Source organism: Parasteatoda tepidariorum, chromosome 2, assembly GCF_982258835.1.
Source record: "Parasteatoda tepidariorum strain Cologne lab strain chromosome 2, Ptep-v5.0, whole genome shotgun sequence".
In the NCBI taxonomy this organism is placed as follows: domain Eukaryota; kingdom Metazoa; phylum Arthropoda; class Arachnida; order Araneae; family Theridiidae; genus Parasteatoda; species Parasteatoda tepidariorum.
In genome coordinates this window covers 116,266,795-116,284,859 of record NC_141756.1, presented here as the reverse complement: position 1 = coordinate 116,284,859, position 18,065 = coordinate 116,266,795, and the positions used below count along the sequence as shown (strand labels likewise).

Sequence of the window (18,065 nt, the reverse complement as noted above, 5' to 3'; positions counted from 1 at the left end):
TTATCATGGAAAGGTACATTTTGGATGCAGTAAGCTATACATTTCTGGTAAACAACACTAGATCGTGTTAATTAGTCAAAAAAATAAGTTCACTCTTGAAAAATTTTTTAGTGGCACTTATGGTTGCCATTTACATAAATTTTCTCTCTAATTTGTTTAGATTACATTTGTGAGTTGTTTGTTTAGATTACATTACACAAGAGGAACATGTCACGTCTACACTACTTAGTAACTAATATTAAAAAAAAAAATTTTCGCTTCTGTTATTCAAAGTATCTTAATAAAATATTTTTGAATACAAAATTTCAAATTTAAATTCAAAGAAATTTTTCTGTGGAGGTATAAATGTCACTTTTTTTTTTTCTTTTACGGGTGTGTCAGTTTGTATGTTTTCAGAGATTTGAAAAATTTTTTGTTCAGCTGTATAAGCATAGCCTGATTTTGAAATCTGAGGCACAGAACTGTTAAGAGGCCCCATTGATCTTCAAATTTAGATGTACAAGATGCTTTTAAACTTTTTATAGCGTTAGTAAATTATGATATATGAGTAAATTTGTTTTTCTTTATTTCAATTGTTAACTCATTCTAATTGACAATTCTTTAAGAAAAACACAAAAAAAATATTTGTAGAATTTAATTGGCTCCCTGACATATGGGGCCATAGGCTCAGACCTCCCAAGTCTTATAATAAATAAGACCCTGTATATGATACCATAAAACTTAAAGATTTTTGGCACTCATTTTATCACACAGATATAATGTCACTATATATATTAAAATAAGCAAATTAACAACAAATTTTTTTTTAAATTCTTTTTCCTTAATATATAAAACAGCTTGCATTTTTGCTGTTAATATACAAAATTTGAATCTTAAAATTTTTATTCTCGTGTCCTCGTTTTTTGTGGATTGAGCGAGTTAGCTTGTTTCCTATGTAATAATAATAAAATAAATACTATTTAATTTTTGTACATCATTTAAAAAAAGTTTATTTAACACTGTTTAACTAAAGTTATAAAATTGATTATCAATACAATAACTTTACGAAGAAAAGACATTAAATGGTATGCCGATTAATTAATTAGCAAAAAGTCAAGATATTTTAGGAGATTAATATTCGTTGGCAAAAAATACAACTCTATAATTTAATTTCTAAAAATAGTTTGGAATTTATGAAAGGGTGTATTATTCATCTTGAATTCATCAGCAAAAGTTTAAAAGAAAATTAAAAACTATATGAATTCAAAGTAAAACTAAAATCGAAAAGTTTAAAAAAAATTTTTTTTTTACTTGTTAGTAAATAAGTTTTTAAATTGTCAAATTTATCTTGGAAGAAACTTTCAAATAACATATTCATTGAAAAATTCGAATTGCTGAAATTTAAATTTAAAAATAATTCCTCCGAAATGAATAAAAATATTGTCAGTAGAAAAGTATTGTTTGATGTCACTGAGACAAAGAGGGAGGTTGGCAGTAGAAAGAAAACGGATTCTCGATATTAGTTCATAGACATATTTATATATATACAATTTACAGAGCGTAATATTTCCACTTGAAACCTCCAATATAAATTATCGTTATATATTAAAGCAAAAACAATTTTAATAAAGCATAACTGAAAGTACATAAAAGGACATAATATAGTTTCAGTTCAATAAACAACCATTTTCATCAAAGTCTAAGAACCAAATGATATTGATGACAACATTTGGTGTTTACTTATTGAGGAAGGTTCTTATTTGTAGAACTGAGACTATAGTTAGTCAAGGTTCGGGCTGGCCATTGACTTGAAAATGTGATCGGCCCCAGCCAAACTGGTGGGTCTTCCATAAAGGTGGTGCTGTCTTACACCATGTCCTTTTGAGGAAAAAAAAATCATACAAATTCATACAGTTTTAAAACAGTCTTTGTTGTAATTTTTTTTATTATTGGCATTATGAATAAAATATTTATTTAGAATTTTATTTTATGAATAAGTCTGAAGCTACGTAAGTGTTTTGCAGTTTAAATAACTGTAGGGAACTGCATCGTTAGCATAATGCTTGTGCTTAAAATTTCGAGAGAATACTGCTAGTTGTGAGTTAATTCACTAATTCTGTTCAGGAAACTTTTGTATGTACAAACTGGGCCCCCCGCCTGCAAAAACTTTGTCACCAAGAGAATCAGCCCCCTCTAAAAATAGGAAGGAAAGAAAAGAGAATACTTCACAATAATGAATAATGAAACCTGACTGCCCCACCTACAAAACTTTTGCTTCAAGGGGTCCCTTACAAATTAGCCCCCTCTAAAAATAGGGGGAAAAAGGAATGATAATACTTGTATGCAATAATGAATTATGAAACAAATAATAATGTGCATTCAATTCTAAGTTAACAAGCTTTTGGGTTGTGCAAACTGGGGTCCTACCTGCAAAATGTTTGAAACCTAAAACTGCTCGCAGATTTATTTTCTTTTCCCTGGACTTATAGATGTATTGGCAATGATGATTATGACTACAATTAAAATTTTTATTTGAAAGCAGTTTTTAAACTTTTTCATATAAAACAGAAATATGTTGGGTAAATTTCTGCAACATTTCAAAATAATGAAATAAATCGACTGATTTTTTCTGGCTTCATATTAGTTATTTAAGGAAAAGTAATTACATACATGTTAATATCTTCTTATAATGCTCATTGCAAGGCATGCATTTCAATATTTTTAGCTGATTCATTGGTTTTATTGTGTATACTTTTTTTTTTACGAAAAGTTACGTTTTCATGTATCAGTTCTTAAAAGTTGAAATGCAGTGGTAAATTTATGACAAACATTTTTGTTTCAGGAAATTTAAATATTGATTGAGTAAAAAAGAGAAAAAAACACGCAAGGAAATTTTTTGGGTTGAACTGAAATAAACGACTTTTTAAACTGCTTCGACAATTCAGGGTTGAGAAAAAATGAATATATTTTTGGAGACGCACCAAAAAAATTTCCTGTCATATATTTTATGATAATAATTAAATTAAGTCTAACAGAACTGTTTTTTTACAATAAATTCTAAAATATACAGGTAGATGTCGTCAAAAAAATAAGTGCTTTGAAATTAAATGTAAAATATTTAGCTCATTAAGTAATGTTTAAAATTTCTTATAAATTTTGCAAATCAAGTTACTGAGCGAAATTAATAACGCTTTATTATTTTTTTCAAAAAAATTGCGGACATTTCATTCTTTCAAGTGGCCTCTAATTCAAGTGCCCCCCTTGGGATCCTCACACCCCTTCATACTCAGAGTATGTACTTTCTGTTCTGCTTTATTCACGTTGTTTTTGCTTTAGTCTACATAGCGCCAAGTATATCCTGTCATTTGTTGTATATCAAGTAAAATTATTTTTCTGGTACCGCTTATTGTGTCACATTATGGGAGTTACGGAGCCTACTAGCAAATTAAAATAATATTGGAAAACTTTTGACTGCAAGGTAAAGAATTGATAAATAATCATTATAATTTTTAAAAAAAATTATTATGCATAAAATAAATTAAATAACTAACTACAATTATGACCAATTCAAAAGTCATTAAATAGTTTTTCAAGACGTATATAAACTGAAATAAAGACTTATATTAATGTGATAATCATAAAATTTTGTAAAATTATATATTAGCTATTTGAGATTTTAAATTTTTTTTTCAGCTTTTATACTTATGAATTAAAAAGTAGCTTTTTGCGGTCAAAAAAAGAAATAATTTTAAAAAAATTCTAAAAATTATTGGGAGAAAGGACGTGTCCCCCCCCCCCCAACGACTATACGCCTATATTCATAGATATTACAGCATCCGCTATTAATTGAAATAATCCATTTTTAATGAAGGCTGAATATTTGATTTTGTATCTATCAAAAATTTTTTTATTTTGTTACTATTTCGGGATTAAAAAAAAAATCACAAAAATCTTATAACTCCGAAACTAATTTAAAATTTTAAAGGGGTCTCCTTTTTTTTAGGTCTTTAGCTATAGGCATGCATTCCTTGCAGAAAAGTATAATTTTATAGCGATTTGCATTGAAACATCGTAAAGATGAACTATATGATTGCTTCAAAACTAATTCAAAATTTATGCAAAGTAAGACGTCTTATTTATTTTCAAACTTAAAATTTTAGAAACAGCGTAGTCAGGATTAAGGCGTTCACTACGTTCCAGAATAAATCTGGATTCATTAGGGAAAACGACCTTTTTCCATACGGTTGCAATTTAATCCCGTCGAGAGCTATACCACATTAAACTTAGGCAACGATGGGTAGGTTTCAATCCTGCCAACACTGTACAGTGGCACACAGCTTTTACAGCTGGTATAGTGCTATGGAGAGAAATCGAATACAACCCACGATCGCCCCCTAATATTTAGCCATTAGTATCTTCGTGACATCCTTCAGCCACTCATGACATTTTACGGAGCCATTTTTTAACAAGCAAGGCTCAGAGAGCCATGGTGGCTCTGGTGATAGAGCACTCTCCTCCCAATGAGGTGACCCGGGTTCGATCACAACGATAGCTGGTCGATTCGAATTCCGCACCTGGCTCGCACTGACCTCAGTGCTGGCGTAAAATACCCTCACTGATAATAGGATGGTAGGTTAGAGTTCCCATCCCATCAGGCTAACCGTGGAAGGTTTCCGCGGTTTTCCTCTTCACGTAACGCAAATGTGGGTTAGTTCCATCAAAAAGTCCTCCTCGTAGGCAAATTTCTCTTAATACTTGATCCAGGAGTTTCCTTGTCTTCTGGATTCGGTTCAAAATGACAAGGCTATGGAGTTATACATGAATAGTCGTAAACCCAAAATTGGGTCGGCTGTTCAATGACGGTTATAAAATTATGTAAGAAAGGCTCAGAACCGTGGTAGCTCCATGGATCGAGCTCCCCAATAAGGTAACCCGGGTTCGAATCCCTGCGATGGCTGATCGAGGCGAATTCTGCACTCGGTTCGCACCGACTACAGTGCCGACGTAAATATCCTCATTGGTAGACGGATCACGTGTTAAAGTCCCCTTGCCGTTAAACTAACCATTGTTTATTTTATCTAGTTTTCCTCTCCATTTAATGCTAACGTGGGTTATTGCCATCATTTAAATCCTCTACGATAGCAAATTTTTACTAGTAATCCAGGAGCTTCCTTGTCTTCTGGAATTACTAGACTACGGAGTTGAATATCGATAGTTGTAAGTTCAAAATTGGGTCGGCTGTTCAACGATCGGTTGTAAAATAGAACGCAAAATACAAGCAATGCTCACACAGTAATAAGGGTGCCATAACAATGTTTCCACGATTCCCTGAAATCCCCTTGTTTGTCACCGAAGAAGCATCACTTGGTTCGGAAAGTTTGACAGTTCAGTCGACAGCAACTTGTAGACGGGGTGTCGCGGGGGAACATCATAAGTGATTTGTGTGCCTCCATTGACCAAGCGTATCGCATCCTGCATTCGCACTACAGGTGATTCCAAGAGTTGTAGTAGGGTCAGTATGTCAACTCTATGACTAAAACCTCCATTGATTTGCAATTTTTTTACTGCAATAAATTATCACTTTTTAATCGCTTACTCATATCAACACACATGTAAAATTTCGTTCTTTTTCTAGGTGCTTTCATTTTTATGACAATGAGTGTAGTTACAAAAGAGTTTTAAGATTTGTAAAATCTTTTTCACCACAAAATAATGAATTTTCCCTTCTCCCGATTTGGGACTCCCCATAGAAAATAATAATAATAAAAAAAATAATAATAATAATAAGCAGAATCTATGGTTTGCGGAATTTTTTAAATATATGTGAAATGCGAATCAGTGAAATAAAAATCATGCTCAAATCATGAACTTCTTTTAAATAATCTAAATTATTCTGAATGATAATGCTTTAATATTTACCAGAATCAAATGATAGCGTAGATATTTTGTGAATCTTAAAAAGTTAGAATTCGCACTCTCATTTACTTTCGATAAAAACGAAATCAAGTGATCCAAAATATCGTCTCGTTGTATAAGTTACAGAATAAATAAAAAGTCCAGCCATTCATGACATACGCTTCTGAAATTTGGACAATGACAAAACTGGAGGAAAATTGTATCGCACTATTTGAGAGAAAGATTTTGCGGAGTATACTTGGTGGGGTAAATGTGAAAACAATAACTAGTGAAGGCGATTTAACTTTGGACTGTACAAGATTTATAAACAACTCGATATTATTTAATATACATAAAAATAAATAGAATGAATTGGATGTCCCACGTGATTCAGATGAGTGATGACAATACAATAGAAAAAGATGCTGCTTTTTAGAACCACTTTAACAAGAAAGCGTGGAAGACTGACTCGGTGGAGTCTGATTTTCATGCAATTAATGAAAAGAATTGGGAGATCAAAGATAAATCGGAAGTCGTTATAGAGAAATCTTCAGTGGAAGGCATTGGCTGTCTGACCAACTATGATGATGCTTAAATAACAATAAGCTAGCAGTGACTTTCTAATCAAAACTTTTCTCGTTGAATTTCCGGGCTTTTGTTTATGCTTACTTCTTTATTGAAATACATAGTTGTATCATCTTTCCACTAGGGCTGGGCAATGTCAGAATTTCGATATTGTGGTATATTGTGAGCTTCATATCACGATATTATGATATACCGCGGTAATTAAATTGTTATGTATATTATAAATGCTAAGACTATTTTGCAATTAAAAATTAATGTGTTTAAAGAGCATCATTCAAAAAAAATGGGGTACCTATCCTATATTAGCTCGCAGCATAATTATCCCATGGAATCAACTAATTATAAAGCATCATTATTTTAAAACAGAAAAATTTTATTAATATAAACATCAATTACTAATATAAACATCAACACAATTATAAACATCAAAACAGTTATAAACATCAACACAATTATAAACATCAACAATTATAAATATCAACACAATTATAAACATCGCAAGGAGATCCGACAATCTCGGATATTTTTAAAATCAGAAGCACGCTATTCTCAAAATGAAACCAAAATCAGTAACTAAGTATACCATGGAGGGTTGATATAACGCGCGGGTGTTTGAAATCCGATATCGCCAATACCACGGATATGACGCATGCGCTTTAAAGTCAAATGATACCACAATATATTGTAGGAGAAATTTCTAGCTGCCGAGAGGAGGTACCGTAAATATTACGCGCAAGCCTTTGAGTTCTTCACCCCTAAATCAGTCACGTGCCATACCAATACCTCCTAGATACCATACCATACAGCCACTTCCTCGCCGCCGGTCGGCCGAAGATATTGGCTAGCGGTGAGTACCGAGAGGTGCAGGCATACCGAAGTTCAATAACTCGGTATTGCCGAAGAATATACTTCCGAATATCATTACCGCGGTATCAAAGAAATACCGGTATATGACGGTATTACGGTATATTGCCCAGGCCTACTTTCCACTCACCGTCTGGTGGCCGGAAGATACGGCAAAAAAATTTTGAAGGGGTTTTTAATATCCTGAGGGGTTTTAGACGTATTTCAGAGTAACATGTGAGAAAAGTTTTTCCCCGGCCCTTTTCCTAAAAGTGCTCTTTGTTGTTTAAAATATTGACAAATTTAATGTCAACAATAAATGATTTTTTTAAAAAAAAGACAAAATTATGAAATTTTAACATAAAGGAGAAGAAAAATGTTTGTACGAATGTTATTTTTTAATTAAGGGCCGTTTTGTTGTGTACACTAATAGGTGACGTGTGCGTCGTGTCCTAACATTTCTTGAGAACTGTTACAGCTACGTAGTTGACCTGTACGGTCAGTTCTAAGCCGTCTGTCTTTAAATGTCTTAAGTTTAACAAGTCCCCCGCCGCGTATGATGCGTTTTTAGTCGGCAAAAAACCTGCTGCTGCAAACATTCACGGGCACATTCGTGCCCGTGAATATGTGCAGCCAGGGTCTAGTTTACGAAGCTTCCTGCTGACAGGAAATTTTGCTACTCCGTGACAACGATTCTCTTATAATGCTTCATTGGACTCTTCCGAGCTTCATTCCGATCCCGAGCTTCATTGGACTCTTTTGGCTGGGAAGTTTTGGCTCACCCTCCATACAGCCCAGATCTTGCGCTGAGTGATTTTCATCATTTCCGATGTTTTAAACATCATTTTGGCGGCAACCAGTACAACGATAGAGAAAACGGTCGTCTTGGTTATCGGAGCAGGCGGTAGGTTACTATGAAGAGGGTATTCTAAAACTAGCTGTATGGTATAATAAGTATTTAAGCAAACTTGGCAACTATTTAAAAAAGAGAAACGTATATAAAGTCAAAAAATAAATTTGCATCATGAAAATTTTCTTCTGTTTAGATTTTATTTTCAAACGGCTCTTACTTTAAATACACCCCTCGTAATTAAAGTTAGTTAAACGGTTCGCTTTATTCATTTTGTTGTTTTCAATTATTTTTCTGTTTCACGAGTCCCGTATTATTTATGGGTATAACCAACAATCCGTAAGGAAAGGTTACCTGATAATTAAGATTTTACAAAGAATCTTAGAGTGCGCGTCTCATAATATGGCAATAACTCTGTTTGCCTATACTTGTGCCTCTCACGTCCAAATATTTCTCTTATGTTAGAGAACAAAAGTAATCATAATCATTTTTTTAAAATAATGAAAGATTATGTACATAAAAAAATTCGGTGAATTCACAACCGTAATATAATATTTTCCCTTACCAAATAGACGGAATATATTAAATACTACTAGTGGGTTGCGCCCCCTGCTCGCTAACGCTCGCCAACCCCCGAAAATTGCTACGCAATCTTATATGGTTTGCTTCGCAAACCAAGCTCGCTTCGTTCGCTACTAACTTAGGTACATTGCTAATGCACAAAATTCTAAGAATTTAAAACAATCATTCAATTCCATATAACAACTTTTTTTTTTTAAAAAAAATTACATCTTTTTAGTAAATACTAAGTCATTAAAATAAATTTGAATTCAAATAAATGACATGTAATTCGTCAAACCTATTAGAAATGTGCTATAGTATAAAATCTTAAAGCGTAACAGCACGACTGAGACTCATTTTTCAATGAATAACTAATAACAATAATAAAACAAATGAATTCGTGATATAAATTAAAAATAGTCAAATAAATTCGTAATATATAAATTCGTGAAAAAAAAAAGCGCTTTCGACAAAATACTAAAATAGAGATCTATCTACAAAGACTACTCACTTCTGCCTAGCTTAATAGTATGAGATTGCTGCAGCTGATAGGATGAATTTCGGAAGAGATCACATTTGGTGAAAATGCTCTCTCTGGTTATTTCAGTTCCCGTTTTTAAAAGCGCTATATGTTGAGCCACTTCAGCTAGATTTGGCATGTGACATTTTTAGCTGCAATCATGGGTCGATTTTCTAGCGTTGCCATTCGGGGAGTTGTAATGAGGCTTTTTTTGTCGCCGTGTAAGAGAAATATATATATAGATGATTTTTGCATGCATCACATTGTGTATGAATCTGATGGTTAATTTCTAAATCATAAAGAGATCGTTAATTTAACGAATCTCTTTCATTGTAATTTATAATAGTATACTAATGAAATTTGTACAAAAATAAAAATTTTAAATAATTTGACACCGATTTAAATAACTTAATTTTAAAATGTAATATTGAATTACTCTATAATAATGATCATAAAAAAATCAATTCTCTTAGTTTTAAACTCATAATTTAGAAAACAATTAAGATCAAAATAAACATTAAACAATAATTTACACAAATAAAAAAAAAAATTTGTTTTTTAAATATTTTCAAAATGCTGTAGATTTTCCCTTATTTCATTAGAGATGACAGTCGTGAAGTAATTTTCATTAGTAGTTCCAGATCGTAATATAACTTTTAACCGTAAGATTGTAATAATGCTGAATAATTATTTTTAAATTATCAACATCCGTTGTTGATAATTTAAAAAATTCATCATTTTAGCAATCTTACATTACGTATCAATTAATGTTAATCAGGCGCGTAAGTTTCAAACGCAGATTGATTTTCGTTTAAAAAAAAATTAAATAATGACTTAACTTATTTTCACAGATTAAGTTGAAAGACGCTTCCCAGGGTCTGCTTGTACCCATATATCTAAAACTGATTGAGCTTTAAGCCGCCACCGGGAATAGAACCCCTATCCTTCACAATAACATTTGAATCATTGAGCAATGGCGAATCGTTACATTTTTAAAAGTGAAACCGTTTTCTGGAACTAAAATTAATTTTATTATTTATTATCAGTTCGTTTTATTTTATTTTATTACCGAAGTTGAACAGCCGACCCAATTTTGGGTTTACGACTACTAATGGTTCAACTCCATAACCTTGTCATTTTGAACCCAATCCAGAAGACAAGGAAACTCCTGGATCAAGTACAAGGAGACATTTGACTTCGTGGAGATCTTTTTGATGGAATTAACCCCCCATGTTCGTTAAATGTTCGAAAAATTCCCACGGTTATATGCTGATGGCAAGGGGACTCCAACCCAAGATCCGCCTACCACTGGGGATATTTTACGTCAGCACTGTGGTCGGTGCGAGCCGGGTGTGAAATTCATATCGACTAGCCAGCTCTGAAATTTGAACCTGGTTTACCTTCATGGGAAGGCAAATGCTCTATCCCCTGAGCCACCACGGCTCATTATTAGTTCATTTTTATGTTATAACCGTCGTTGAACAACCGACTTTGAGTTACGACTACTAATGTTCAACTCATTTTGAACCCAGTCCAGAAGACAAGTGAATTTTTGGATTTAGCATTTTAGAAATTTTATGCCTCTTAGAACTTTATGGTTTTTTGAACGGGTATTTTCAATTTTTGGAAGGGTCTTCGTTTTCTTAACAATTGATTGTAAGAAAATAATGGTTGCCGTAATAAAATTAAAGTGTTGCAAGTTATCTCGACTTTCTCTTTGAAATAAGCTTTGAGAGGTATTTGAAGGGAGCTGCGGTTTCAGGAGCTGGCAAGCTATTGCCAGTAGCAGTTTTTTTTTCTCTTAAAAAATGCTTATATTTATTCTGTTGTTTGTTTTATTAAAAGAAATAATAATAAAAAGAAAATGGAGGTATGTATTGTTAGCATTTAATAACGACGAAACAAAAATGTTGGGGGCGGAAAAAACAGCCCCGGAAAATATTTAGTGCTTTTGAAACTTAAAATTAATTTTAAGATATTTATTTTTAGCTTTTGCGCATAGATTCTATAAAAATATATATTAAATTTTGAAAATAAAAATAGTGTTTTAAAAATACTGTTATAAATACTTTTATATTTTACTTTCAATAAAAATTTTTAAGTTAAAGCGGTTTGAAATTTTGAAGTGAAATCAATTTTTTATTTTAAAATACCATGAATATGTAAATTAAATATTAATGAGATCACTCACTAGATGGCAGAGATCTCTTGCTTCTCTCCCCGCCCCCTCCCTCCCAAACCGAAACCAGCTTTGGCGAAATAAAAATTATTTGAAAGAAGAACGGTCAGTTGATTAAAATAAAAAAGGCTTCTCTCGATTTGTGTCACTTCCTTCAAAATTTCTAGAACAGTCAGTCAGAAGCTTCTTGTTTTGATTACGTAAAACACGTGCTTTTCGCCGAACGGTAGAGAAACCTGGTTTATGGTGACTCATTGCAGGGAATCTTGCAGGTACCTTTTCCTTTTCTCACCAGCTCTCTTTAAAGTGAGCAAAAAATTAAATAAAAAGCAATGTTAATTTGAAAGTGAATTGAAATATATAATAATGAATTTTTAGAATATGTTTTTATCATTATATTTAAACTGGCATTACATATTATTAGAGTATAATAGGCATTGACGTAGGTTGAAAGAAAAGGGGGGGGGGACACAAGGTTTATATATATATATATATATATATATATATATATATATATATATATATATATATATATATATATATATATATATATATATATATATATATATATATATATTGTTTTTATCTGTCTGAAACCGGTTTGCACTTCGTTACGTTAGTGTATCAATTCGTTAAATTAGACGATTTATAATATAAATTTAACGATAGGATAAATTAGGCGATATATTATATAAATATAGAATATTTATTACATCAAGCATTGTATTATAATAATTAGATCAAATTATGAGACGCACTGAAGTGTTTTAATAATGACATGTTAATAATGAAGTGTTTTAATAATGACATGTCGAACCAAATTGTTCTTTGAAATTCAACTTATTGTTTTATAAATTTAAATTAGTAACTTTTTATACAAAAGTATATAAAGTAAAACATATTTTAGTAATTTGATTTTTGAAAATAAAATTAAGATGAACAAATGAGCTAATTGCATAATTAAAAAACATTGCTAAATTATAGTATGTTACCTATAAAACAAATGATGTGTAATATACAAACATATAATACTTATTGCATACTTTTTTTTTTGTATTGTAAATCCTTCAGGTTTTGTTAAAATACATCAACGGATATATGTTGCATATTTCCAACATTTCAGAATGAATTAATAAGATTTTTTTAAACAAAAAATGTAGCAATTAGTGTGTCAGTTGAAAAAAAAAAAATCTGTATTGAGTACTAAAATTAGACCAAAATAGCCCCATTTTAGATTAAGATATCTATTATACACAGTCCAGTCACATTAATGTGACCACCACCTACTTTCGACGTCAAAGTGAAATAACCAATCGCAGAGTGTAGGTGGCAGCACATTACAGTGTAGTGCATATATTGGATGTCCTAGGGCATCGAAAAGCATTTCAGTCGTTGGCGCAATGCAGAAATGTAGCGATTTATCCGACGTCCAAAAGGCCATGATCATTGGCTTTCGGGCCAAGGGTTGAAGCATTTCGGAAACGACTGATTTTGTGAACTGTTCGCGTACCGCCGTTGTAAAAGTATACCGTGCATGGCAAAATGGCACTATACAAAGCAAGCGGCGTGGCACATGTGGTGCACCACGGGCAAAAGATGGCAGAGGCGAATGAAGGCTACGGAGATGCGTTCAGACGAATAGACGTGCAACTGCTGAGCAACTGACCGTCCAGATGAAAAAAGGGGCTACCAAGAGTGTATCCTCAACAACTGTTCAGCGAACGTTGCTGCGCATGGGCCTCCGCAGCAGATGCCTGGTTAATGCACCTATGCTGACTGCTGTTCATCGGTGACGAAGGCTGGAATTTGCACGCCAGTACCGCAACTAGACGTCCACAGAGTGGCAACAGGTGGCTTTTTCCGATGAATCATATTTTATGCTCCATGGGACAGATGGACGTTGGCGTATACGGCGTGAAACGTCTGAAAGCAACACCCTGCAACAATTGCCGGAAAGCTGCAGGCTGGAAGAGGGAGCGTTATGGTTTGGGGAATGTTTTCCTGGCATTCACTGGGTGCACTCATCATTGTGGAAGGCACGATGGATCAGTACAAGTACGTATCTGTCCATGCGGACCATGTCCACCCCTACTTGCAAATGATTTTCCCTCAGAATGATGGCATCTACCACCAGGATAATGCGAGGTGTCATACAGCTCGCAGTACATGTGAGTGGTTCGAAGAGCACCAGGATGAATTTACCGTACTCCCCTGGCCGGCAAACTCACCGGATTTGAACCCAATCGAGAATCTGTGGGACCACCTCGATCGGGTTGTTCGTGACATGGATCCTCAACCGCGTAATCTAGCACAGCTGGCCACGGCACTGGAGTCGGCATGGCTCAACATCCCAGTGAACACTTTCAGAAACCTAATTGACTTTCTCCTGCACGTCTCGTAGCGGTCCGCTCTGCCTAAGGTGGTTATTCTGGCTTTTGACAGGTGGTCACATTAATGTGACTGGACTGTGTATATTGTATCTGTTTCCATCTCTTGTACCTTTTGACAAAAAAAAAAAAAAAAAAAAAAAAATCTGTATTTAAAGGCAAAGTTTAGAATATTAAACCCAGATTTTGGCTTTAAAAAAAAAAATAATAATTATAATAATTTATGATATCAGTTGAAAGTCGAAACATTTCTTCAAATCAATTCACTCCTTCTCTTATGATATCGGGACTAGAAAGAATATTTTCTGAATTTTAGATAAGATCAGTTCAAACTGTGAAATCGCTAAGAGACTGTATATGAACCTGCACCGAGGGACCAATATTGGAACGTCTAATTTTTTTAATATTAATCCTATAGGGCCTTGACAGCCTGGTAGGTAGTGGGGCTAAAGAGAATCGAAGGGCTAGTTCACTCCGCTCTTAGAGCTGAAGCTACGATTTCCCTCCTCATGACGTCACTGTGTCCACAGATCTCGGAGATCGCAAGCAAAGATATGATAACTTAGCATCTTTCTCTTTGTAAAAATAAGTTAGACTTTTTCTGGCTATTAGCTTTCAAACTTTACGTAATAAACACATTATTTCCATTCATAAACATAGTTTAAAAAAAACTTTCTTGGTTATTATATTTAAAAAAAAAAAAAAAAAAAACCATATTAAACTTATAAAAATGTTTTACTAGTTGGCGAAAATGACACTATAAATACTTAATTTTAAAAAGTTCAGTTTTAACTTTAATTATTAAGAAAAATGAAAGCATATATCGACACTTTTTTTTATCTACACATTCTTTTTATAACGATAAGTTAAGTTAAATTAAGAATACGTGATTTTAAAATATGGCGTTAATAGCAATTTGTTCATACTTAATCATTAGGAAACATCAACCTTAAGCGCTAATTACTGAAACAAAATAATAATTTAGGTTCATAATGACATTAAAAATTTTACAATTGTTTATAAATATTTAAATTTACGATGATATAATTTATAGATATTTAAAGTGAAGAGAATATAATTTTTAAAAAAAATCATAAATATTTAGAATAACTATATTAAAAAATATGTTAAGAAATTAAGAGAATTTCAACTATATACTATATATTTTATTAAAACTTTTTATTTACATTTTAATTTTCTTTGACTTTATCCATTTTTTAATTCTTTTCACCTGCCTTTCTTTTCGAAGTAACGAGGCGGTTTCTATTTAGATAATGAATTTTTATAAAAGTTCTTAACGACAAAATAAACGTATTGCTGTTTAATATTAACTGTGTCATTTCGGAATCCATTCTTTACATAGTTGTTCATTTACTTTAGGGAAGACGCGGAAAATTATATTTTTTCCTTTTGTTTTTGTATCAGAATTTTTGCAAGTTGCAATCGCGCAAACTGGCATTTCTATGATAGTTTTAAATTCTTGTAAATTCACTGCAAAAACTGAGGAAATTCATTATAGAAAATATTAAATGTCTTAGAATATCTCGCAAAAAGAAATGATCTAATATTAGTTAGAGCTAGTAAAGCCGAACGCTCCGTTCTTGAAGTAAAAGTGCGAGCTTTACGCCAAAGTGATGTCACTAGAGAAAATCGGAGGATTGGCGCGGCTAGAGTTACTTCAAAGGAGTGAACCAGCCCTTCTATTCTCTTTAGCCCTGGGTTGGTAGGGCACTGGGCCCATGAAAAATATCGTGAGTTTGATCCCTGCCGGCCGAAGACTCCTCGTGTAGTAACTGGTGACTGATGCACGTTAAATCTGAAAAGTCACAAAGTCCAAGTTCTCATACCTCTGGGGGTACTGATCCAGGAGTTTCCTTGTCTTCTGGATGGGTTCAAAATCGTAAGGCTACGGAGTTGAACATGAGTTGTCGGAAATCCAAAATTGGGTCGGCTGTTCAACGACGGTTATAAAATAAAAAATATTAGTTCTATAATATGGTGAATATTAGCCAATATGCGTATACGTATAGCCAGTATCGGTATATTAGCCAATATACGTCCTATATTGGCTGAATAAGGAATATAAAATATCGGATGAATCTGACAATTCTATATAGGACCGATATTGGTTGCAAAGTGGCAGTAAAATATCTGGTAAATCTGACAATTCTATATAGGGCCGATATTGCTTGTAGAGTGGCTGTAAAATATCGGGTGAATCTGATAATTCTATATAGGGCGAATATTGTTTGTAGAGTGGCTGTAAAATATCTGGTAAATCTGATAATTCTATAGAGGGCCGATATTGTTTGTAGAGTGGCTGTAAAATATCGAGTGAATCTGACAATTCTATATAAGGCCGATATTGGTTGTAAAGTGGCTGTAAAATATCGGGTGAATCTGATAATTCTATAGAGGGCCGATATTGCTTGTAGAGTGGCTGTAAAATATCGAGTGAATCTGACAATTCTATATAAGGCCGATATTGATTGTAAAGTGGCTGTAAAATATCGGGTGAATCTGACAATTCTATATAGGGCAATATCGAAAAATAACGGCTCTTTGAACTTTTATTGAGCCAAGATTCGTGAATATTGTTCGAATTAGGGCCTAAGTTATTTTGCTGCTAGAGACGTTTAAATATTTCAATAATGATACTTTGAAATACTTTAAATTTTATCTAATATTGATACTTTAAAATTTTAGTTTCACGAGCTTGTCATGACACTTGAGATTAAACTTATATTTTCCATTTTAACGAGTACCAAAATTGTACTTTATTTAATATTTCCTAATCTTACTTTTATTTTCTAGTAATTTATTTGAAAAAAAAAATTTATTAATTACAAACGAATGATGAAATTATTTAGTGAACATATAATTATTTATTAATTGAATGTGAATGCATATTGCGTATATGTGTTGTTCATATACTCGTTCGTACATTAATTAATTAAATTTAATTAGTATTTTTGCATGTGCGTTAGAATCTTAAATTATATACGTGGAATATGTTTAGCATTTAAATTTTTAATTCTTTTTTTCATTCACTTCAAAAACAAATGCATAATAAAGATAAGAATTGATAATTTATTGTACGTTGTAAGGCATATAAAGAATTTATGCATCGAAAAATACGAATGAACATACCATATGCAACAAAAAGATAAGTGTAATTCGTTTCATGAATGTTTACAATGCTTCTGGAAATTACATTAATAACCTTAAAACAAATTATGTGTTTATTTATAATTTTAAACTAATCACAGATCTTATTATACTTTACATTTTTCAAAGAATCTTTTCATTGTACATTTAGAAGACATAAAAATGATTGAAATAGTTATTCTTATAACAATTGTTTTTTTTTTTTTTTTTTTTGGAAATATTTTCATCATGTAACGTATATTAGTATTTAGTATATTTAAGTATGCATGTAGAATATACTTGAAAAAACTCACTTATCTTCAGGCGAAATTGTTTTTGTTTTTTTTTTTTTTTTTTTTTTTATCGTGGAAGAAACCCGCGTTGGCTGTGTTTTTTTTTTTTTTTTTTTTTTTTTTTTTTTTTTTTTTTTCTTAAAAACCTGTGTTTGTCCAAACTTTGATTATAATTGAACTATTGAAACTTAACGACAACTTTATTTTGACTTAATATTATTATTATTGTGCAACAGATATCATCCATTTTTTTCAGTTTCTACATTCTTCTATGGTTTTAGTATTCAAAAAATTATTCGTACTACATCTGCTAGCATTTTTAAAATCGTTTGTATTTTTCGTTGAAAATAGAGGCGAGGGAAAAGTTTTATGATGCCTGGCTAATATCTTTAGAACTGAAATTTCATAATTACTTCGCATTTATTTCTTCTTTTCTTCTTATTAAGTCTCACTATCTGTATTCGTGGGATTAATTTTTTTTTTCTGGTGCAGATTATTATTTTTCTAATCTGTGTAATCGTCTATTTCATTACGATTAACACATTTACGTACAAAAAATGTTCAATGTTTCTGTGGGAAATATTTTATATTTATATTTGAGAATAAATAAACAGTGAATGAGAAACAATTGACAGGGGTTTGGCTCAGCGGAGCCTGCTAGCCTTATTAAAAAAGCTATAGTTATGGAACACTAGCGTTTGTCTTTCCCCAAGAATAAATTATTATTTCATTATTCATGCCACTGAAAACTCCGTATCTACATTTTCCTATTTTAAAGTGAATAGGGAAAAAATTTAACTTATGTTTATTTTTCTCTTAAAAAGAA

General features: G+C 32.2%; 1 protein-coding gene across 3 annotated transcripts in view; it reads left to right on the top strand.

Annotated features, from left to right (window-relative positions):
- Positions 1-18,065, top strand: part of LOC107455730 (uncharacterized) — a 56,896-nt gene that overhangs the window by 7,663 nt on the left and 31,168 nt on the right. The window contains exon 1 of one of the 3 annotated variants that reach the window (XM_016073403.4): positions 11,502-11,684. The exons of the other annotated variants lie outside the window; for them this stretch is intronic. The gene's annotated coding sequence lies outside the window, so the exon portion shown is untranslated. Of the gene's footprint in view, positions 1-11,501; positions 11,685-18,065 lie in introns of those variants that run through there. 3 annotated transcript variants of the gene reach the window in all.